The sequence below is a fragment of the Mustela lutreola genome, chromosome X (genome assembly GCF_030435805.1).
Source record: "Mustela lutreola isolate mMusLut2 chromosome X, mMusLut2.pri, whole genome shotgun sequence".
In the NCBI taxonomy this organism is placed as follows: Eukaryota; Metazoa; Chordata; class Mammalia; order Carnivora; family Mustelidae; genus Mustela; species Mustela lutreola.
Genome location: NC_081308.1, coordinates 53,647,927 through 53,671,967, shown reverse-complemented (window position 1 = coordinate 53,671,967; position 24,041 = coordinate 53,647,927). Strand labels below are relative to the sequence as shown.

Genomic DNA, 24,041 nt, shown 5'->3' with positions numbered 1-24,041 from the left:
TTTTTCTTGGATTCTTCCCATACAATTAGAAAATTTATAATAGAGTCCATGAACATTATTAGTTTTACCATTTTAAACCAGCAATCAGACTTTGATTTTTACAACAAAAGCAGAAATATAAACACACACATTTGGATCAGTTTTCTGTTAGTCTGTCCGGACTTCAAAATCCTATTCCTCAAGATAATGCACACCAAAGTTCTGGATTAAACAAGAAATTAGATGGCACCTGAACACTTGGTTTAATATTCTCAAAAGGACTATGCAACTTATTTCTTACATTATGACATTGTTTTACAAATATCCACACTTTTTAATGTTAATATTTTAATCATGATTAAAAAATCAAACATAAAAATTTCTACTTTTTGCTTTTGCCCCCTCCATTTGGAACTTATTTATAGCCTGATAATTCAAAGGTCCCTATGTTTATGAAAATCTGGACAGAAATAGCTCTAAGATCCCATTCAGAACTTGATATTAATCTAAGTCTTTTGGCTCCATTTATCCTGAGAGCAAAGTGTAGGACAAAGGATTTGAGTACTGTTAGTTTATCTGGGGGATTATCCAAGGTAGAAAAGAATGGGAAAGTGAGACAGTGAAGAAGCAACTTTGTCAAAAAGGTACATTGTTGATATAATTGTTGTGGATAGAAAATGAAGGCTTGCTTTTACTGAAAGTTCCTGAGAAACTTCTTTAAGTTGTCCTCATGAAGACCTGAAAACTGACAATTTTATCTATGGTTCTTATTTCCACTTCACTGAGAGCTGTCCTCAGAGGACATTAATTCTCCTACACTTTTGGGTTGTGTTGGAGACATTCTAAAATGAGAGAGAGAACATGAGATGCTATCAGTGTTACATAACTGTGATTTCCCATGGAACTATCCACCACAGGTGTGGCTATAATCAGGTGTTGGGCCTTGATATCAGAGGTATTTGAGGCAGTATCATTTTAGGTTAATCACTATATCTGAAATTTCCAAAAACTTCAACTGATGAAAATTTGATTATAAATCTACAAATATAACAATAAATCTACTGTATTCAAATTATTTTCATAGAAATTCACAGAAAAGCATCAATTGATTAATATTTAAATGTTACAAAATACTGAACTGAAAGAGTTTGGTCATATAACAACGTGTAAGAAGTAGAACTTAGGTTTAGGTTAGAACTCAGGATGCATTTGAGACTCAGTTAAGAAATTGAATGGAGGGACGCCTGGGTGCCTCAGTGGGTTAAGCCGCTGTCTTCCACTCAGGTCATGATCCCAGGGTCCTGGGATCGAGCCCCAAATCGGGCTCTCTGCTCAGCAGGGAGCCTGCTTCCTCCTCTCTCTCTGCCTGCCTCTTTGCCTGCTTGTCATCTCTCTGTGTCAAATAAATAAAAAAAATCTTTAAAAAAAAAGAAATTGAATGGATGTCTGACTATCTCTTAGGTTTGCTAAAAATCAGTGACTTTGTGTTCACTTGTGGCTATGCAGGAATTTTTAACTTTCTCTAAGAAGCTATTAGATTTGATTATATAATGGCAGTAAAGGATGGGGAAAAGCAAAGCACAAACCCCATAAAGACAAAGACACAGAGTATGAGAAACGAGTAATAGATAAGAAGAATCAATGCATTTGAGGAAAATGGGAATTGAAATACACAATGATTATTGATTTTTTCAGATGGAGAAAACAAATCTAGCTTGCAAGAAGGAAATAACAGAAGACATGTTGTGATGTGATACAGAATCCTGGAAAAGGCAGTAACATTGAATAAAGGAGTAGGGAGAGCATATCAGGTAATTTGGATAGGAAGTAGTTAGGAGATAATTGCTTGATAAATTTTATATGGCCCACTTAAATGCACAGATTTCTCTTCTTTAATTTATATGGAGAACAGGGCATCCTTTCTCTTCCCTTTAAGAGCACCAGAGGTGTACTCTTTCAGACTGAAAACCTGAAAAGCTCAGGACTCAGTTGCTTAAGCACAGCTGAGAGAACATATTTCAATTAAGATTTACATTTTGCTGTATGTAGTAGACTGTCAAAAGTGGTTTAACCATAGTTTTTCATTTAACAAGAGGACTACAGAGAGTGTTTTCTGGTGTTGGTTCAGAGTCTTAAGAAAGTCCAGTGAACTGTCTTAAAGGTTTTCATGGTTTTTTATTCACGGTTGCAAAAATTGCTGTTGGAGTTCTCACTATTAAGCCCACATTTCTGGCAGAAAGATAGAGGTAAAAGAGAATGATATCTTGTAAGACTGATACTTTGTCATATGGTTACAATGTAACTAGAAAAGAGACAATAAAATATTTGATGTTGTTTTAAGTTTCCTGTTGTCAGTCCCTCAGTGCTTTCTGATATTAAAGGAAAAAGTAGATGGATATTGACCTGGCAACTATCAACACCTGTCAGTCTCTCTTGGATAACCAATATCTCTATAATCTCTTCTTCCCAGTAAAAAAATATATATATTCATAACCCACACTGTGCCATCTCAAGCTACTGCACCAAGATAAAATTACAATGATTTTCAGTCATTCCAAATGGACAGAATACCCTTCCTTATGATATCATGTCTTATAAGATGGATATTGCTACCAATATACCCAGATGTGACTGTGGAAGATACAGGAAACAAATAATAATATTTATACATTCCTTGGGTTGACCCTGTTTACACAGATGCATTACTATCAGAAAAGGTTGGTTTGGGACATTGGAATGAATTTACTTAATGGGTCTGTATGTAATTGGGTTGGAGGAAATTTTTAATTTCTACAAAAATTATTAGAATTCTACCTTATTCTCTTTTGTTAATTTTCACATGTTAACAAAGCTAACGTTTTTGTATAGCAGACAAGATCTTAAATCCTAACAAAACTCAAATTTTTCCTTTTTTTTTTAAGTTTGAGAGCCTCATGTTCTCTCATGCTGCTTTAAATACAACTCAAAAAAAGGGAGCTAAATGGGGCAGTAAGACCAGACTTTTTATTTTATTTTATTTATCTTATTTTTAATTAAAAAATTAAAGATTGTATTTATTTATTTGAGAGAGAGAGAGCATGAGTGGGGCAGGGAGAGGTAGCTGCAGAGAGAGACTGAGAAGTATACTCCCTAATGAGCAGGAAGCCCGATATGGGGCTTGATCCCAGGATCCTGACTGAGATCATGACCAGAGACAAAGGCAGGTACATGTGCAAAATCCCTTTTTTCTGGGAAACAATACTTTACAAGAGATGTTTGAAAAAGTACTGGGGAATCAACTTTAATGGGAGATACAAAAATTTAATTGACTTTTGTAAAGCTACAGGGATCCAAATGATGGGAATCCCAGCCCGTTTAGGTTGTGGACCACAGAGTATTCTTCTCTGTAATATTTTATTTTCTTCCATGTCTACTAACTCCAGTCCAAGTTCACTGATCTCTTTTTAGATAGTGCAAAACCTGGCAAAGAATACCAAACAAGTGCCCAATATTCTACATTTATTATATCATTTCTAACATATAGAAGTGTGTTATCAAGGCTGGTTCTGTGAATGAACATAGTTATGCTAAAGTGTGTTTTTTTCTCCAAGAAATTAAATGCATGATTATCACACAATTATAAAATACTTGTGTCAAGAATTTTTATTCAAAAATTAATAAGAGAATCAGATATTAAAACTAGTTCACATGGTACTTTGGGATATAAGCAGAGTTGTGCAGCAAAAGTGCTCTGGGCCCATAATTTGGGTTATAGAATTTATGTTTTCTAATGAAAAATCATTAACTTGCATTATTGTTAACAAGAATCTTGTGCATTACCATCAGTTTTCTATATTAAAACCTGTTGCTCTACAGTTTGTAAATAACTTTGTCAATAGCAAGCTAATAAACGGTGTGACTCCAAAGGATTGAGATAATCTCCAGAGTTTCTGCTACATAATGCCCAGGACTCCATTGAAAGGACACGTAAGAATTAATTTTGCCCAAAAATTTGATCATTGTTTTCACTGTCCTAACCTATTTTCCAAACCTAGTCCTTTTGCTTCACCTTTCAGTCTGCGGACAACCCTGTATCTGATTGACTTGTTAATTCTGGGAATGTTTTGCAGATTAATTTGCTTGCCAGAGGTGGTTCCTCTAAATGATGTCTAAGAACCCTAATTAGTTAAGAATACTTTTTTTTTAACATTTTCATTGCTATTTATTATTATTATTATTATTGCTCATATCTCTATTATAAATAATTCACAAGGGCATTTATCTGACAAAACACAAAGAGCTGGCTACTAGTAGAAAAAGTACATTTGACTCTGTCAGTGAAAATGGTAAAGGGATTTGAGAAAATAAGGCAAAGCACTGGAATCATGTGTTAAAACTTGAAATATTATAGACACATTTACTTAATTTCTAATACTGATGTTGCTTATAATTAAATAAGATGTTTTCCATGAACCACGCATTACAGCAAATATGTTGTTTATACAGATTAAATTTTCATCAAAAGGGATTCCTGGGTGGCTCAGTTGGTTAAGCAGCTGCCTTTGGCTCAGGTCATGATCCCAGCGTCCTGGGATTGAGTCCCGCATCGGGCTCCTTGCTCGGCCGGGAGCCTGCTTCTCCCTCTGCCTCTGCCTGCCATTCTGTCTGCCTGTGCTTGCGCTCTCGCCCACTCCCTCTGATAAATAATTTAAATCTTAAAATAAATAAATAAATAAATAAATAAATTCTCATAAAAAAATTGTAAGTGTATTTTATTGTAGGATCATGATCAGCATTTTGCAGATGAGAAAAATGAAATTTGGAAATGTCTCTTCAAATCCCTCATACAATATCTGGCCTAGATAGAAGGATATACTATCACAATTGAGGAAGATAATTGAGATTACTTAAAATGATAAACTTTATTGTTTAGGGTTTTTTAAAAGTTTGCCACAGATTCAGATTCTTTTAAAATATGTATCTATTTTGTGTACAGAGAATGAACTGAGAAGTAAAGAGAAAGTGATATATCAGTGCTACCAACTAATGGCTATAATATCATCACCTTATTTATGAACAATGAAACAGCATGCAATATTTAAATCAATTTAAATAAATTCCTATTTATTTTATATATTTATAAATTTAAATAAATTCCTATTTATTTATTATTAAAGAAATTCCTCGAACAAACAGTATGTGTTGAAGGTTGCTAGCAGAAAAGTGTTGTACTACATGGAAGTAATCAGAAAATATGATCTAAAATTCTGCTTTCAAGGGCGCCTGGGTGGCTCAGTGGGTTAAAATTCTGCTTTCAAGAAGCTATAAGAGTAAGTACTGAGCATTAGCTATTATATGCTATGGATGAATAACTGAAATCTACATTTGAAACTAATGGTACACTATATGTTAACTAATTGAATTTTAAAAAGTTAGTAAAAAAAATACCACTATTTTATAAAACAATATTCCCAACAGGCTCTTTTGCTTTAAAATACTCACTTTGTAACGAGGGTCATTACTTTTGTCTAGCCAATTCTTACATCACTGTTTATCCCTTCTCTGCTTTATTCCTTCCCAGTATCAATAAAGGCTCACTTGGGGTACCTAGAAGCCATGAGAAAGCTTGTAATAGATCTGGCTGGCTTTCACCAGCAATTTGACCACCATGTGCACAGGGAAGTCTATTGATAAAGGCTTTATTGCAATAAATTGCAAATACATGGATGATTTTGAATTCTCTTTCTTGAGGTCTTGTTTCATGATAATAAATTTAGGGTGGCTTATTGGAATGGATGTTATTAACATATTTTCATAGTTCTAAGTACAAGGAATTGTAAAATAGATTAATGAATGTGGCATTACTCACAACTGTCCTCATTTTGAAATCAAATTACAGTGTACTGAGCTGAGGAGGCAAAGCAGATTTGGGATTATGAGTGAACTAATTTAAAAAAGTCTTAGGGGTATGATCAGACTATTGGGTAATTCAGTAGAAAAATGTCAACTGATTGAGATTCTGTGTTCCCTGATTTCAGAGAGAAGTTAAGATAAATAAGTAACACGAGGAGACTAGGAAGCCAAACATAAGTGAAAATTTTGTGCCAGGGTGTGTATACATCTGTTTATCTTCTTGCTTTACCATTAAGGTTGTTCCTAGAGGAGAGTTTAAATATGTGTTGGAGCTAATCTCTGTGGATTACACAAGAAACCACATCCTACAGCTCTCCCTGAAACACCCCTTATGATTTCAATGTAACTTGGTTTTTGCATTTTTAGAAATAACAAAATACTTTGCAAACTCCTCTACTTTATTATTTCTACAAGTTACCACCACAAGTGAGTCAGCTGGCTCCACATTTTAACACAGTGACAGTCACAGAGGAATGGAGGAATGAGTCGAGTTATCAATATATGTGCTTTTAAGAAGTATGACAGGGTAGCAGCTATTTCCAGGAACCAAAACATGGGTCAGCAGCTGTGCAGGAAAAGTGGTGGAATAAATGACTCATTTCAGAGTTCTATAACATATTAGTTCTATAATGTATCTTCAGCACCCAATTACCCGCTTTGATCTAAAGATAAGGATTTACAGTTAAGGTCCCATTTATGATTTGACTGGTAGGGTCTGAAGAATTTTTACTATTGTTTTGACTATTACTTGAAACCTATAGTAGTACTTGGGATATGTGTTGTGTATTCTGTGAACATGTGCTAATTTTAGATTAGATAATTCCTGTCTCAAACCCCTGTTAATTTGTTTGTTTTTGATTACTTGTTAGTGGTTTCAGTAAATGGATATATCTGAACAATAGCAAAGCCACTATTAAAATAAGTTATTATTATATAGAGCATGGAATTGCACATTCCTCCTTTGAATCCAACAGAGTTTCACCATATCCTTAACAATTTGGGAAAAACATGCTATTATTTTTCTTTATAAAATTTCTCCTGTTAGGCTGTGATGATTGTCATCAGCAGTAACTCCTCTGAAGGCTTTGTCAAAAGAGTTGAAAAAATTGGAAAAGTGTGAAGGTAGCTGTTTGCTGAATATAAAGAATAGAGCATTGAAGTACAATTCACATTCTTACTTCTCCTTCTATGCTTTCAGATGTTTGACATTTGAAAATTTTGCTTCTAGAAGAGATGCCCTATATAATTCTTTTTTTAAAATTTTTTATTTTTTATAAACATATATTTTTATCCCAAGGGGTACAGGTCTAGGAATCGCCAGGTTTACACACTTCAAAGAAACCCTAAGCCCAGCAGGAGAAGAGAAATCGTAATGATCAGAGCAGAAATCAACGAAACTAGGAGCTGGTTCTTTGAAAGAATTAATAAAGTTGATAAGCCCCTGGCCAGACTTATCAAAAAGAAAAGAGAAAGGACTCGAATAAATAAAATCATGAATGAAAGAGGATAGATCACAACTAACACCAAAGAAATACAAACTATTATAAGAGCACACTATGAGCAACTCTATGCCAACAAATTTGACAAACTGGAAGAAATGGATGCATTCCTAGAAACATATAAACTACCACAACTGAACCAGGAAGAAATAGAAATCCTGAACTGACCCATAACCAGTACGGAGATTAAAACAGTCATTAAAAATCTCCAAACAAACAAAAGCCCAGGGCCAGACGGCTTCCCAGGGGAATTCTACCAATCATTTAAAGAAGAACTAATTCCTATTCTCCTGAAACTGTTCCAAAAAATAGAAATGGAAGGAAAACTTCCAAACTCATTTTATGAGGCCAGCATCACCTTGATCCCCAAACCAGACAAGGATCCCATCAAAAAAGAGAGCTATAGACCAATATCCTTGATGGACACAGATGCGAAAATTCTCACCAAAATACTAGCCAATCGGATTCAACAGTACATTTAAAGGATTCTTCACCACGACCAAGTGGGATTTATTCCAGGGCTGCAAGGTTGGTTCAACATCCGCAAATCAGTCAATGTGATACAACACATCAATAAAAGAAAGAACCAGAACCATATGATACTCTCAATAGATGCTGAAAAAGCATTTGACAAAGTACAGCACCCCTTCCTGATCAAAACTCTTCAAAGTGTAGGGATAGAGGGCACATACCTCAATATCATCAAAGCCATCTATGAAAAACCCACTGCAAATATCATTCTCAATGGAGAAAAAGTGAAAGCTTTTCCACTAAGGTCAGGAACACACCAGGGATGTCCATTATCACCACTGCTATTCAACATAGTACTAGAAGTCCTAGCCTCAGCAATCAGACAACAAAAGGAAATTAAAGGCATTCAAATCAGCAAAGAAGAAGTCAAGTTATCATGCTTTGCAGATGATATGATACTATATGTGGAAAACCCAAAAGACTCCACTCCAAAACTGCTAGAACTTGACAGGAATTCAGTAAAGTGTCAGGATATAAAATCAATGCAAAGAAATCAGTTGCATTTCTCTACACCAACAACAAGACAGAAGAAAGAGAAATTAAGAAGTCCATCCCATTTACAATTGCACCCCAAACCATAAGATACCTAGGAATAAACCTAACCAAAGAGGCTAAGAATCTATACTCAGAAAACTATAACGTACTCATGAAAGACATTGAGGAAGACACAAAGAAATGGAAAAATGTTCCATGCTCCTGGATTGGAAGAATAAATATTGTGAAACTGTCTATGCTACCTAAAGCAAGCCCTATATAATTCTTACTTTAAGGAACAAGTTGCTTTTATAATTTTTAAATTATTCTACCATTCAAGTATTTCCATTTAAATTAAATTCAATATCATTTAAAAAATAATCAAAAGTGCAGCCAGTATTCAATTCCTGGGCTAAATAATTTTAGAAAGCTTTGTGTTATTGAACCTACAGGGTTTTTCTGTAGTTTTAACTCTTTCTTTCTGTGATTTTTCCCATTAGTCACGTAAGTGACTGCAATATAACAGACATTGAGGATAAAGAAGGACTGAATAGAACAATCCTTGGCCTCATGAAGTTGAGAATCTAGCAAGGGAGTCAAACAACTCAATCATTCATAGACAATTTATTGAGTGCCTGGCCTAAGATGAGCACAACAAAACCCCAGCCCAGAGGAATCATTTTAATGGGAGAGATAGATAATAGGTAACCCAACTTTTAAAAAAAAATTGTACTGGTTTTTCTTTAATAGTGATGCATATTTGAACTAAATAAGCACATTTTAAAAAGAGCAGTGATTGAGAAGAAGAGGTTTTTTAACTGAGTGGTCCGAAAAGGACTCCCTTAAAAAGTCTGTTTTGAACAGATCTCTGAATAATATCAGCTATGAAGCTGTGTAAAGATCTCAGGGGTGGGTGATTTTTCCAGTCAAAAAACTGTAAAGGCTCCAAAGTCACAATACAGCTGTAATTTTCTCTAATAAAGTAACTTCTGACAAAGGATGAGAAGAAATAACTAACCCAGGTTTGAAAGAAAAGGGACAGACTTTCTATGGAATTCATATTTAATTAAAGCTCTAAAGGACAAAAATACACTAGAGCAAAATCCTGGTGATGCTGATATACCTAATGAAAGATCATAAACAAGGTGTGGGTAGCAAAGAGTGTGTGGGAATGTTGGTAAGCACAGTGGGGAAGAGTCATCCCTGAACATGTTCTTAAATGAAGCAATTCTTGTGTTGTTTTAAAAGGTAAATTGGAGTTTGTCTAAGTGATTAGAGAAGGATGCCTCAGCTTATGGAACTTCGAAGCCATAAAGATGTGATAAACTACTGCAGATATTTTCATGTATATTTGTTGTTGCTTCTAGTAATGGTGATCTAAAAACTCCTACTTAAGACAACTAAAAATCCAGACAAAATAGCTTTTAAAGTTAAAAATATCAGAATGATTATAAAAATAAGTGAGGAATTACTGGGCCAAAATACGAAATACAATGAGAGCCTAGAGATATATGCCCTGAAGCCATTTTAGCTATGAGAGCATTTGAAACTGCTAAAACACACTGAGCTGTGTTTTTAATAGACTCTTGATACTAGAGAAACAAAATTCAAAACCCAGCAACAATCAAGTTTGAGGACTTTGGTACAACCCAAATTTAAGTTGAGATCCCCAAAGCACAAGGAGAAGCAGAAATAAGACTATAGCCTGCCTTGCCTTCTGTGTAAACTGAGAAAGTCAGTCACTGAATTTGGAGTATGATTGTCTTGTAGAGTCTCAGATATAATAGAAAATCCTGCCAAGGAGGACCATACCATTATTATAGCTCTTAATTATCCCTACTCAATAAGAGTTTCAAATATAATGTCTTGAACATAGCAAAATGTAACAAAGCACACAACGAAAAACCATTAACAAGATTTGATAGACAAAATGGGATTAAGTATGATATTAAAATGATCAATAAAGATTGTAAAATGGCTTGATTACTCTGCTCAAAGAAATGAGAGGGGAAGCAAATTGAACAAAAAACTGAAACTAAAAATGATATTGAGAAAGATTTTATAAATGAACCAAATGGATACTCTAGAACTTTAAAGATATGACAGCTAATTTAAGATACCACAATGGTGCCTGGGTGGTTCGCTTAATTAAACCTCCAATTCTTTTTCCTTTTTTTTTTAACACCTTAATTTTATTTTATTTCTTTCATTTTGGCTCAGGTCATGATGTCAGGGTTGTGAAATAGAGCCCAGAGTTGGGCTCTGTGCTGAGCCTGGAGCCTGCTTAAGATTCTTTTCTCTTCTTTTTCTATCCCTCCCTGCGCTCTCGCTCGCTCGCTCTCTCTTGCTTGCTAATAAATAAATAAATATATAAATATATAGATAATAGACAAAGCAAAATAAAAGCAGATTATGGAAATACATATAAAGATTTTGAAATGAAAACAAGTTCAAAATAAAATAGAGAAGACCTACACAGCTAAAAGTTCATTCAGAAAATCTACTATTAAAGAAGTCAGTATGACAAAATGTTAAGATATCAAAAGATTTGAGCATGTACTTTACAGAAAGTGTAATCCAAATGGCCGTTCATATATAAAAACTGCTTATCTTTATTATGAATCTGGAATTAAATTAAATTAAATTAAAATTAAATTAAAACCTAGAATGGCATACTATTACACACTTACCATATTGGGCAACAGTAAAAATGTCTTGCAAGAATGTGAAAGAATGACAGTGCCCATAATAAAAACATTTGAGGTAAGTTGTACAATATTTAGAAAACTTAACAATAAAAATAAAAAAAATTGGTCCATTCCTAGAAACACAACATGGAACTAAATGAATATTTTCACCAGGATATGCAAACAGATGATTATAGTTATTTCATTCATAACAGCAGATCAGCAGTGGTATATTTGCACAATGTTACATTAAATAAGAGAGAATATTAACAACCTGGGAGGAGGGGCTAGGTTGTTATCATAAAGAGATCTTCTATGGTGCTGATTATGTTCTATTTCTCAAAATCTTTAAGTTAAAAAAGTTTTCCAGTTTATATCTAGATAGATAGAGAGATAGATAGATAGATGATAGATAGACAGATATCCCAGAAGCTGCAATGCTAGGCTAGGACCAGGCTTTAAAGGGCTTTTCTACACTCTACTAAATACTTTAAACCTTTCATTATATCATAGCTCAGTGTTCAAATCTCCATTGGTTTCCTCAGTTTCCTAATATTTCTCTTAAGGTGACCTGATCTAGACTTTTGATCACCTTTGTCTAAATATTTCTATTTTAACAAAGTCCTTTGTAACACTCAGAGACTAAAACTTAGAAAAATACTCTGTTATCTCACTAGAGTGGAAAATATATAGTTACCCATTAACTAATGATATCCATGTCTACATTAGATCCATGACATTTTTAATTCTTGGGAGCTTTTGGTTAAATGAATTTTTTAAGCTTCCTTTAAATGAAGCTTTAAGCCACCACCACATGAATAAAATTGAAGAACTAAATGAAAACAAGCCAAGTATTTACAGAGTCATAGAATGTGCAGTGGAAAGAGTACAATTCTGAAATCATATAGCCTAAATTAGTGTGATGCATCTTTATTAGCCATGTAATCATAAACCAGTTATCTAAATTGTGTTTCCTCGGTTTTTTCACCCATGAAATGGTGATGATAATACTTATTATGCAGAGTTGTTGTGTGGCTGTAATGAAGCATGGAGCATGAGAGTCTCATATTCCATGCTAAAATGATAGCTATTTTTATACTTATAATAATTCTAATAATAGTAATTAAATTGTTCAAAATGATAATATTCATTTATATTGAGGCATTGTATTGACTATTCATAGACACATTTACCAAAATAAATTTCATTTTACTTTACCCCCCCTGAGGATATATATTTCCTAATTCAATATGAATCTCATTATGAATAATAATTATCATGATAAATATGCTGATTTTTCTTCTATTTATTTTTAGGGAAGTATCCTAAACTGTTGAACATAAAGAAACTTAAGCAAGTCTGTCTTATTCAAAATTTGCATGCTGCTTTCTTATGAAACTAGATTATAGAGTTGTATGAAATAAATTCATGCAGTTAAGATATTTATGTTTGGAAAACTGGGTGGTCAGTTTAGTATCTCAAAAGAAGATTTTAAATTTAAACCTTAAAAATGAGCTCTTTCAGCCTTATTTATAGACCATCCTTCATGCTTCATAAGTATTCCTTCATTGTAAACTAAGTAATAGTTTTTGTCACAGTGTATATAACTAAAATGGATTTTATATTCTATTATTTCAGAGTTAGTTGCAGTTTCTACTTCCTTACTTCCTTTTTTGAAAAATAGATTAATTTTACAAAAAGTTTTTTCCAGCTTTATTGAAAAATAATCGACATATTATAATTTGTAAATTTAAGAAATGATTTCTTATAACGTTGCAAACTTTTAACATTGTGTAAATTTTGTACAATTTGATAAATTGGTATACATCTGTATTGCAATATAATCTACATAAAAATGTTAATACATCTACTATCTCATATAGTTGCCACTGTTTTTATGCATGTATCGTAAGGAATTTTAAGATCTACTCTCTTAGCAACTCTTATGTATATAGTACAGTAGAGATAAACTTCAGAGTTCTTGTGGGTTTTGTTCCAGACCACCTCAATAAAGAGATTATCTCAATAAACTAAGTCAAATTATTATTGTTTTTTTGGTTTCCCAGTGCATATAAAAAAATAAACACTATACTGTACTGTTCAAAAGCATTATGTCTTTAAAGAAAAACAATGTATATACCTTAAGTAAACTAGTTCTGAGTTTTTAGTGGGTCGTAATTACTGATCACAGATCACCATAACAAATACAATAATAATGAAAAAACTTGAAATATTGCAAGAATTACCAACATGTGACAGAGAGACACAAAATGAACAAATGTTGTTAGAAAAATGGAGGCAGCAGACCTTTTTTATACAAGAATCCTATAAAATTTCAACTTGTAAGAATGTGATATATGCAAAGTTTAATAAAGGGAAGCACAATAAAAAAGTATGTATATATTATTAACTATGATCATCATGCTGTACATTAGATCCCCAGAACTTTTTCATATTATAGTTGCAAGTTTGTACCCTTTGACCACCTTACTCCACCCCAGGTTCACCCCTTGTCAACTCAACTCTAAGTTTCTATTAGTTTGCCTTTTCTTCAGATTCTGTATGTAAGGGATATCATAATACATAAATTTAAAAAATATATAAAATCTTTGAAATATTTCACTTAGTATAATACCTTCAAGATCCATCCATGCTGTTGTAAATGGCAGTATTTCTTAATTTTTCATGGTTAAGTAGTAGTATTCCATAGTATATATTTACCATACTTATTTTATTCATTCATCCATTAATGGATACTGAAGCTATTTCCATCTCTTGCTTAGAGTTAATAATTTTATAATGAACATAAGAGTGCAGATATGTCTTCGAATAGTGACTCCGTTTCCTTTAGATATATACCTAGAAGTGGGATTACTGAATCATATGGTAATTTTACTTTTAATAATATGAATCATCTCCATACTGTTTTCCATACAAATTTATATCCCTATCACAGTGCATAAGTTCCCCATTTTCCCCAATATTTACCAAAATTTTTAGTTTTAATTTTTTGGTAGTATATATTCTAATAGGTAGTAATATCTTGCTGTGTTTTCCAGAAGTAAACAACAACAACAACAACATAATGACTTTGCCCTGAGTTTTTACATTGAGCACTTTTTAATGCTCCTGTTGGTCATTTATACAACTTTTTGAAAGAAAAAGTCTATTGAGATCCTTTTGCTATTTTTTAAATTATATATTTTTTTCTATTTGTATCTGTTGGTTATTAACCTCTTTTCAGATATAAGATTTGTAAGTATTTTCTTCCATTCTGTGGATTGTGTTTTTATTCTCTCTCTCTCTGTCTCTCTTTTTCGGCAATGCAGAAACTTTAGTTTGATGTAATACCATTTATTTATTTTTGGTTTTTTACTTGTGTTTTTGGTCTGGTATCCAAAAAACTATTGGCAAGACCAATGTCAAGGAGAATTTTTCCTATGTTTTCCTTTATGAAATTTAGTTTCATGCATCATAGTTAAGTCTTTAATCTATTTCAAGTTAAGATTTATGAGTGATATAAGGCTCCAGTTTCATACTGTTTTATGTGACTATTCAGTTTTAAATATCATCTATTGAACAGACTATCCTTACCCATTACATATGTTGGCCCCTGTCAAATATTAGGTGACTGCATGAAAGGATTTATTTCTGGACTCTCAATTCTGTTCTACTTGTTTATTGGTCTGTTTTTATGCCAGTATACTTTATTGTTTTGAGCTTGAGGGCTTTGTAGTATAATTTCAAATCAAGAAGTGTAATTTCTCTTCTTCATTCTTTCTCAGAACTGCTTTGATTATTTGTTGTCTTTTATGGTCTCATATAAATTTTAGGATTCTTTACTTACTTCTGTCAAAAAATAATATTGGATTTTTTTAAAAAAGATTTTTTATTTATTTATTTGACAGAGAGAGATGACAAGCAGGCAGAGAGGCAGGCAGAGAGAGAGGAGGAAGCAGGCTCCCTGCTGAGCAGAGAGCCTGATGCAGGGCTTGATCCCAGGACCCTGGGATCATGACCTGAGCCGAAGGCAGCGGCTTAACCCACTGAGCCACCCAGGCGCCCCTAACATTGGATTTTTGATAGGAATTGAATTTAAAGATGGTTTCCGGTAGTATGGACATTTTAACAATGTTAATTCTTACCATTCATAAATATGGGCTATCTTTCCATTTGTGTCTCCTTCAATTTCTTTTCCTTATCAATTTCATAGTTTATGGGGTACAGATCTTTCATCTTCTTAGTTAAAACTTTTCCTAAGTATTTTATTATTTTTGATGCTATTGTGAATTAGATTGTTTTTCATCATTAGAGTGTAAAAATGCTCCTGTCTTGTGCTTACTTTGGCAGCACATATACTAAAATTGGAATGATGCCGAGAAGATTAGCGTGATCACTGAACAAGGATGACATGAAAAACTGGGAAGCATTCCACATTAAAAACAAAACAAAACAAAATTCTTGTCTTTTATATATTGATCTTGTATTTGGCAGCTTTACTAAATTTGTTTATCAAATTTTTTTGTGACGTTTTTAGGATTTTTTTACATGTAAACTCATGTTATCCAAAAAAGGAAAATTTTATTTCTCCTTTTTTTTTTTTTTTGGAGTCTTTTATTTCTTTGTGCTCCTTGTTTCTCTGGCTAGGACATCCAGTACTATGTCAAATGAGAGTAGTGAAAGTGGACACACTTGTCTTGTTTCTGATCTTTAAGGTGAAAACTTTCAAACTTTTTTGATTGAATATGAGATTAGCTCTGGGCTTGCAATATGTGTTTTTTAATTGATTTTTTAAAATTTTTATAAACATATAATGTGTTTTTATCCCTAGGAGTACAGGTCTGTGAATCACCAGGTTTACACATTTCACAGCACTCACCATAGCACATACCCTCCCCAATGTCCATACCCCCACCATCCTCTCCCAACACACCTCCCCCCAGCAACCCTCAGTCTGTTTTGTGAGATTCAGTGTTTTATGGTTTGTGTCCCTCCCAATCCCATCTTCTTTTATTTTTCTTTTCATACCCCCCAAACTGCCTATGTTGCATCTCCACTTCATCGTATCAGGGAGATCATATGATAGTTGTCTTTCTCAGATTGGTTTATTTCGCCAAGCATAATACCCTCTAGATCCATCCACGTCATCACAAATAGCAGGATTTCATTTCTTTTGATGGCTGCATAGTATTCCATTGTACATATATACCACATCTTATTTATTGATTCATCTGTGGAAGGACGCTTAGGTTCTTTCCATAGTTTAACTATTGTGGACATTGCTGCTATAAACATTTGGGTGCATGTGCCCCTTCAGAATGCCACGTTTGTATCTTTAGGGTATATACCCAGTAATACAATCACTGGGTCATAGGGTAGTTCAATTTTCAGCTTTTTGAGGAACCTCCACGCTGTTTTCCAGAGTGGTTGCACCACCTTGCATTCCCACGTACAGTGTAGGAGGGTTCCCCTTTCTCCACATCCTCGCCAGCATCTGCCATTGACTGACTTGTTCATTTTAGCCATTCTGAAAGATGTGAGGTGGTATCTCATTGTGGTTTTGATTTGTATTTCCCTGATGCCGAGTTATGTGGAGCATATTTTCATGTGTCTGTTGGCCATTTGGATTTATTCTTTGCAGAAATGTCTGTTCATGTCTTCTGTCCATTTCTTCATTGGATTATTTGTTCTGAGGGTGCTGAGTTTGATAAGCTCTTTATAGATTTGGGATACTGGCCCTTTATCTGGTATGTTATTTGTAAATATCTTCTCTCATTCTGACAGTTATCTTTTGGCTTTGTTAACTGTTTCCTTTGCTGTGCAAAAGCTTTTTGATCTGATGAAATCCCAATAGTTCATTTTTGCCCTTGCTACCCTTGCCTTTGGCGATGTTCCTAGGAAGAAGTTGCTGCTGCTGAGGTCAAAGAGGTTGCTACCTGTTCTCTCCTCAAGGATTTTGATGGATTCCTTTCTCACATTATGCTTCTTCATCCGTTTCCAGTCTATTTTCATGTATGGTGTAAGGAAATGGTCCAATTTCTTTTTTCTGCATGTGGCTGTTCCATTTTCCCAACACCTTTTGTTGAAGAGGCTGTCTTTTTTCCATTGGACATTCCTTCCTGTTTTGTTGAAGATTAGTTGAACATAGAGTTGAGGGTGTATTTCTGGGCTCTCTATTCTGTTCCATTGATCTATGTCTGTTTTTGTGACAGTTCCCTACTATCTTGATGATGACAACTTTGTAATAGAGCTTGAAGTCTGGAATTGTGATGCCAACAACTTTGGCTTTCTTTTTCAATATTCCTCTGGCTACTCGAGGTATTTTCTGGTTCCATATAAATTTTAGGATTATTTGCCCCATTTCTTTGAAAAAAAATGGATGGGATTTTGATAGGGATTGCATTAAATGTGTAGATTGCTTTAGGTAGCATAGACATTTTCACAATATTTGTTCTTCCAATACAGGAGCATGGAACATTTTTCCATTTCTTTGTGTCTTCTTCAATTTCTTTCATGAGTGCTTTAGAGTTTTCTGAGTATAGATTCTTTGTCTCTTTGGTTAGGTTTATACCTAGGTATCTTAGGGTTTTGGGTGCAACTGTAAATGGGATTCACTCCTTAATTTCTATTTCTTCTGTCTTATTGGTATAAAAAAAATGCAACCAATTTCTGTGCATTGATTTTATATCCTGACACTTTACAGAATTCCTATACAAGTTAGAGCAGATTTTGAGTGGAGTCATTTAAGTTTTCCACATACAGTATCATATCATCTGCAAACAGTGATAGTTTGAATTCTCTTTTGCCAATTTGGCAAAATTTCCATGCCTTTAATTTCTTTTTGTTGTCTGATTGCTGAGGCTAGGACTTCTAGTACGATGTTGAATAGCAGTGTCATGATAACGGACATCCCTGCTGTGTTCCTGACCTCAGCGGAAAAGTATTCAGTTTTTCTCCATTGAGAATGGTATTTACAGTGGGTTTTTCATAGATGGCTTTGATAATATTGATAATATGTGCCTTCTATCCCTACACTTTGAAGAGTTTTAATCAGGAAGGGATACTGCACTTTGTCAAATGCTTTTTCAGCATCTATGGAGAGTATCAGATGGCTCTTGTTCTTTCTTTTATTAATGTGTTGTATCATATTGATTGATTTGCAGAAGTTGAACCAACCTTGTAGCCCTGGAATAATTCCCACTTGGTCGTGGTGAATAAGCCATTTAATGTACTATTGAATCCGATTGGCTAGTATTTTGGTGAGAATTTTCGCATCTGTGTTCATCAAGGATATTGGTCTGTAGCTCTCTTTTTTGATGGGATCCTTGTCTGGTTTTGGGTTCAAGGTGATGCTGGCCTCATAAAAAAAGAGTTTGGAAGTTTTCCTTCCATTTCTATTTTTTGGGAACCGTTTCAGGAGAATAGGAATTAATTCTTCTTTAAATGTTTGGTAGAATTCCCCTGGGAAGCCATCTGGCCCAGGGCTTTTGTTTGTTTGGAGATTTTTGATGACTGTTTCAATCTCCGTACTGGTTATGTGTCTGTTCAGGTTTTCTATTTCTTCCTGGTTCAGTTGTGGTAGTTTATATGTCTCTAGGAATGTATCCATTTCTTCCAGATTGTTGAATTTGTTGGCGTAGAGTTGCTCATAGTATGTTCTTATAATTGTTTGTATTTCTTTGATGTTGGTTGTGATCTATCTTCTTTCAATCATGATTTTATTTATTTGAGTCCTTTCTCTTTTCTTTTTGATAAGTCTGGAAAGGGGTTTATCAATCTTATTAATTCTTTCAAAGAACCACCTCCTAGTTTCGTTGATTTGTTCTATTGTTTATTTTTGTTGGTTTTGGTTTTTTTTTTGTTTCTATTTCATTGATTTCTGCCATGATCTTTATTATTCCTCTTCTCCTGCTGGATTTAGGCTTTCTTTGTTGTTCTTTATGCAACCCCTTTAGGAGTAGGGTTATGTTGTGTATTTGAGATCTTTCTTATTTCTTGAGAAAGGCTTGTACAGCTTTATATTTTCCTCTCAGGACTGCCTTTGCTGTATCCCACAGATTTTGAACACTTTTGTTTTCATTATCATTTGTTTCCATGAATTTTTTCAATTCTTCTTTAATTTCCTGGTTGACCAATTCATTTTTTAGAAGGATGCTATTAGTCTCCATGTATTTGTGTTCTTTCCAAATTTCCTCTTGTGATGGAGTCTAGTTTAAGAGCATTGTGGTCTGAGAATATGCAGGGGATGATCCCAATCTTTTGATAATGGTTGAGATCTGATTCATGACCCATATGTGGTCCATTCTGGAGAATGTTCCATGTGCACTAGAGAAGAATGTGTATCTGTTATTTTGGGATGGAATGTGTTGAATATACCTGTGATGTCCATCTTGTCCAGTGTGTCATTTAAGGCCTTTTTCCTTGTTGATCTGTTGCTTGGATGATCTGTCCATTTCAATGAGGAGAGTGTTAAATTCCCCTACTATTATTTTATTTTTGTCGATGTGTTTCTTTGATTTTGTTATTAATTGGTTTATTTAGTTGGCTGCTCCCATGTTAAGGACATAGATATTTAAAATTGTTAGGTCTTCTTGTTGGACAGCCCCTTTGAGTATGATATAGTGTCCTTCCTCATCTCTTATTATAGTCTTTGGCTTAAAATCTAATTGATCTGATATAAGGATTGCCACCCCAGCTTTCTTCTGATGTCCATTAGCATGGTACATTGTTTTCCACCCCCTCTTTTTAAATCTGGGGGTGTCTTCGGGTCTATGATGAGTTTCTTGGGCAGCATATTGAGGGGTTTTGCTTTTTATCCATTCTGATACCCTGTGTCTTTTGATTGGTGCCTTTAGGCCATTTACATTCAGGGTAACTATTGAGAGATATGAATTTAGTGGCATTGTATTGCCTATAATGTGACTGTTACTGTATATTGTTTCTGTTCCTTTCTGATCTACTACTTTTAGGCTCTCTCTTTGCTTAGAGGACTCCTTTCAATATTTCCTGGAGAGTTGGTTTGGCGTTTGCAAATTCTTTCAGGTTTTGTTTGTCCTGGTAGCTTTTTCATCTCTCCTTCTATTTTCAATGATAGCCTAGCTGTATATAGTATTCGTGGCTGCATGTTTTACTCACTTAACACTCTGAAGATATCATGCCAGGTCTTTCTGGCCTGCCAGGTCTCTGTGGATAAGTCTGCTGCCAATCAAATGTTTTTACTGTTGTACGATACAGACTTCTTCTCCCAGGATGCTTTCAGGATTTTCTCTTAGTCATTAACAGTTGTAAATTTTACAATCAGGTTACGGGGTGTGGACCTATTTTTATTGATTTTGAGGGTCATTCTTTGTATCTCCTGGATTTTGATGTTTGTTCCCTTTGCCATATTAGGGAAATTCTCTAGAAATTTCTCTCCAATATACCTTCTGCTCCCCTCTCTCTTTCTTCTTCTTCTGGCATCCCAATTATTCTAATGTTTTGTCGTCTTATGGTCTCACTTATCTCTCAAATTCTCTCCTTATGGTCCAGTATTTGTTTGTCTCTCTTTTGCTCAGCTTTTTATTCTCCATCATTTGGTCTTCTGTATCACTAATTCTTTTGCCTCATTTATCCTAGCAGTAAGAACTTCCATTTTTTATTGCACCTCATTAATAGCTCTTTTGATTTCAACTTGGTTAGATTTTAGTTCTTTTATTTCTCTAGAAGGGGCTTTTATCTCTCTGGAGAGGGTTTCTCTAATATCTTCCATGCCCTTTTCGAGCCCAGCTAGAACCCTGAGAGTTGTCATTCTGAACTCTAGTTCTGTCATATTATCAATGTCTGTTTTGATTAGGTCCCTAGCCTTTGGTACTGCCTCTTGTTCTTTTTCTTGTGGTGAGTTTTTCTACCTTGTCATTTTGAGCAGATAAGAATATATAAAGAAGCAAATAAAATGCTAAAAGGGTGGCAAAGACCCCAGGAAATTGTGCTTTAACCAAATCGGAAGAGACCCCAAGTTGTGGGAGAACGAAAGGGGATAAAAAAGAAGTTTTAGGGGAAAAAAATGTTAAAAAAAAAAACAAGGAAAAAAATATTACAAAAGAAAAAAATTATATATATACTAGATTTGTGACTAGAACAGGGTCACTCACGTAATTTTGGGAGTATTTTGGTCTCTTAGAAGCAACTACCTCCAAAGATTTTAAAGGATGAAAAACATATAAGGGTAGGCACAATGACGGGATGGAATAAACCTATAAAAATGAGTAAAAATTTAATTTCTAAAAAATAAGTTGATAGAGCAAGTTGGTGGGGACAATAAAGAAAAATAAACTGGAGAGAATTTGCTCAGGCTGGACAGTGGAACAATCTTGGAGCTAGATTTAGGGTATATTTTGGTCTATTAGGAGAAGTTATACCTCAAATTATTTAGAAGAAAAAACCCGATGTGTAAAAAAATATATAGTTAGATACAATGGAGGATAAAATATGACTATAATAATGAAGGTTCAAAATAGATTATTATTTTTGTAAGGTATTTTTAAAATAAACTCGTTAAAAAATCATTGAAAGACGAATTGGAAAAAGTTAAAAAAAAGTAGCAGAAGAGAAAAGAAAAAATATATAACTGCAAGACTAAAGAATCATTGGGAGAAAGCCATGAATTCCTTGTTTTGCTTTCTCCTCCTCTGGAATTCCACTGTTCTCTTTAGTAAGTGAAGTTGATCTTGGCTGGGTTTCTTGTTGGTCTTCTGGAGAAGGGGCCTTTTGTATTGATTCTCAGGTGTCTTTGCCCGAGATGGATTTATCCTGCCCTTACCTAGGGTAGGGCTAAGTAATCTGCGAGCTTTTGATCCCTGAAGGCTTTCCGTAGAGTTCTGGTTGATGAAATGATAATGGCGGTCTCACAATCCGGCCCAGAGGAGTGGAGAGCTCAGGGCCCCGCTCCTCAGTGCACCTTCAGAGAAAAGTGCTTAATCACTCCCATAATCCCGGCCTCTGGCCATGCTTGGAGAAAAGTACTCTGTCATTCGCACTTTTAGAAATGTCTTTGGTCATTCTCATCTCCCTGGCCTCTGGCCGTGCTTAGAGAAAAGAGCTCAATTACTCCTGTCTCCCTGGCCCTTTGCCATGCTCCAAGCTCACCCTGCCTATGCCTGGTTCAAAGTAACCCTGGGTTGAGAGCTCACTCCTCAGTTTTGTCTCTGTAGCTGGCTTCCCCACTCTAATACCTGTGAGTTCTGTGACACTCAGATACCCCTGGTCCTTCTGTGACCCTGAGGGACCTGGGGCTATGCTGACCCCAGTTGGGCTTCACTCTGGTTTAGCTTCTGGGGTGATATCCTTCAGTGGATCAAACTTAAAATGTCCTGATTTCATGCTCAGTTTCTCCACAGCTTGCCGGGAGCTGCCCCCCCCCCCCCCGCGGTCTACCTTCCCGTTCTTTGGGTTCACTTTTCCGCCGGTTCTACCTTTCAGAAAGTGATCAATTTTCTGTTTCTAGAATTGTTGCTCTCCTTCTCTTTGATCTCCCATTGGACTTGTAGGTGTTTGCAATGGTTCGATAAGCTATCTAGCTGATCTCCTGCAACCTGATGTCATCTCAGCCTGCTACTTCTCCGCCATCTTGAATCCTTCCACGGAATATGTGGTTTTTATTGTGTTGATGTGAATTCTTTCTGTACCCAGTTTGGTGAGTATTTTTATTATGAAAGTGTGTTGAATTTTGTCAAATACCTTTTCTGCATATATTGAATTGATCATATGAGTTTTTATTGATCATTCTATTAATATAATGCATCACATTTACTGATATGTGCTGGTGAATTCAGTTTTGTAGCATTTTGTAGAGAATTTTTACATTTTTTATTTATCAGGGATATGATCCAGTAGTTCTTTTTGTTGCTGATTTGAAAAGTGCCTCGGAGCATTTCAACCACTTCAACTTTTGGGAAGGGTTTTAAAAGTGTTTGTATTATTTCTTCTTAAAATGTTTGGTAGAATTCACTGTGGACATCATCTGATTCTGGACTTTTATTTGTTAGAAGGTTTTTATTACGGATTCAATCTCCTACCCCTTATTGGTCTGTTCACATTTTTTATGTCCTTATGATTCAGTCTTGATAGGTTGTATGTGCCTAGGAATTTGTCCATTTCCTCTAGGCTTTTGATTTGCTGGCATTTAACTGTCTGTTATCTTTTATATTTCTGTGGTATCTGTTATAATGTGTCCTTTTACATTTCTAATTTTATTGAGTCTTCTCTCTTTTTTCTGATTTAGTCTAGCTGTCTTTTTTTGTATTTATCATTACCAAGTCTAATTTTATTTACCATTTTTAAAAACTTTCTAGTTTTTTAAGTCTATATTTAATTTATTTCTGCCCTAATTTTTATGTTTTTCCTTCCTTTTGCTACTTTTAAGTTTACTTTGTTTTTTTTGTACTTTTTTTGAGTTGTTATATTAAGTTCTTTATTTGAAATCTTTTTTTATATACATATTTGTAGCTATAAAATTTCCTTCTATAACTGCTTTGCTGCTTCTCATAATTTTTTGGTATATATTTTTTTATTTTCCTCAAGATGTATTTTTATTCCCACTTTGTCTCTTTTTTTGATTTTTTGTTTGTTTAAAAATGTGTTTGTCTGTGTATTTTTAAATTTTCCAAATTTCCTTCTGTATTGATTTCTAGTTTCATATTATTTTGGTTGTAAATATACTCGATATGCTTTCGATATTATTGATTTTGGGGGGACTCTTGTTTTGTGGTTTAAAATGTGATCTATTCTAGACAATTTTCCACGTGTGTTTGAGAAGAATATTTATTATGATACTATTGGATGGAATATCCTGTAAATATGATAGGTTTATTTGACATAGTTCTTGTTTGTTTGTTTGTTTTGTTTTGTTTGTTTGTTTGTTTGAGAGAGAGCAGGGCAGAGAGAATGAGCAAGGGGTAAGGGCAGAGACAGAGGGAGAAGACCCCCTCCTGAGCAGGGAGCC

General features: G+C 34.4%; 1 non-coding gene across 1 annotated transcript; it reads left to right on the top strand.

Moving 5' to 3' along the window:
- Positions 1–15,396: 15,396 nt before the first annotated feature.
- On the top strand, positions 15,397–15,503 carry LOC131822342 (U6 spliceosomal RNA). Its single transcript, XR_009350217.1, has one exon. It is a non-coding gene; the product is annotated as a U6 spliceosomal RNA (small nuclear RNA).
- Positions 15,504–24,041: the final 8,538 nt, after the last annotated feature.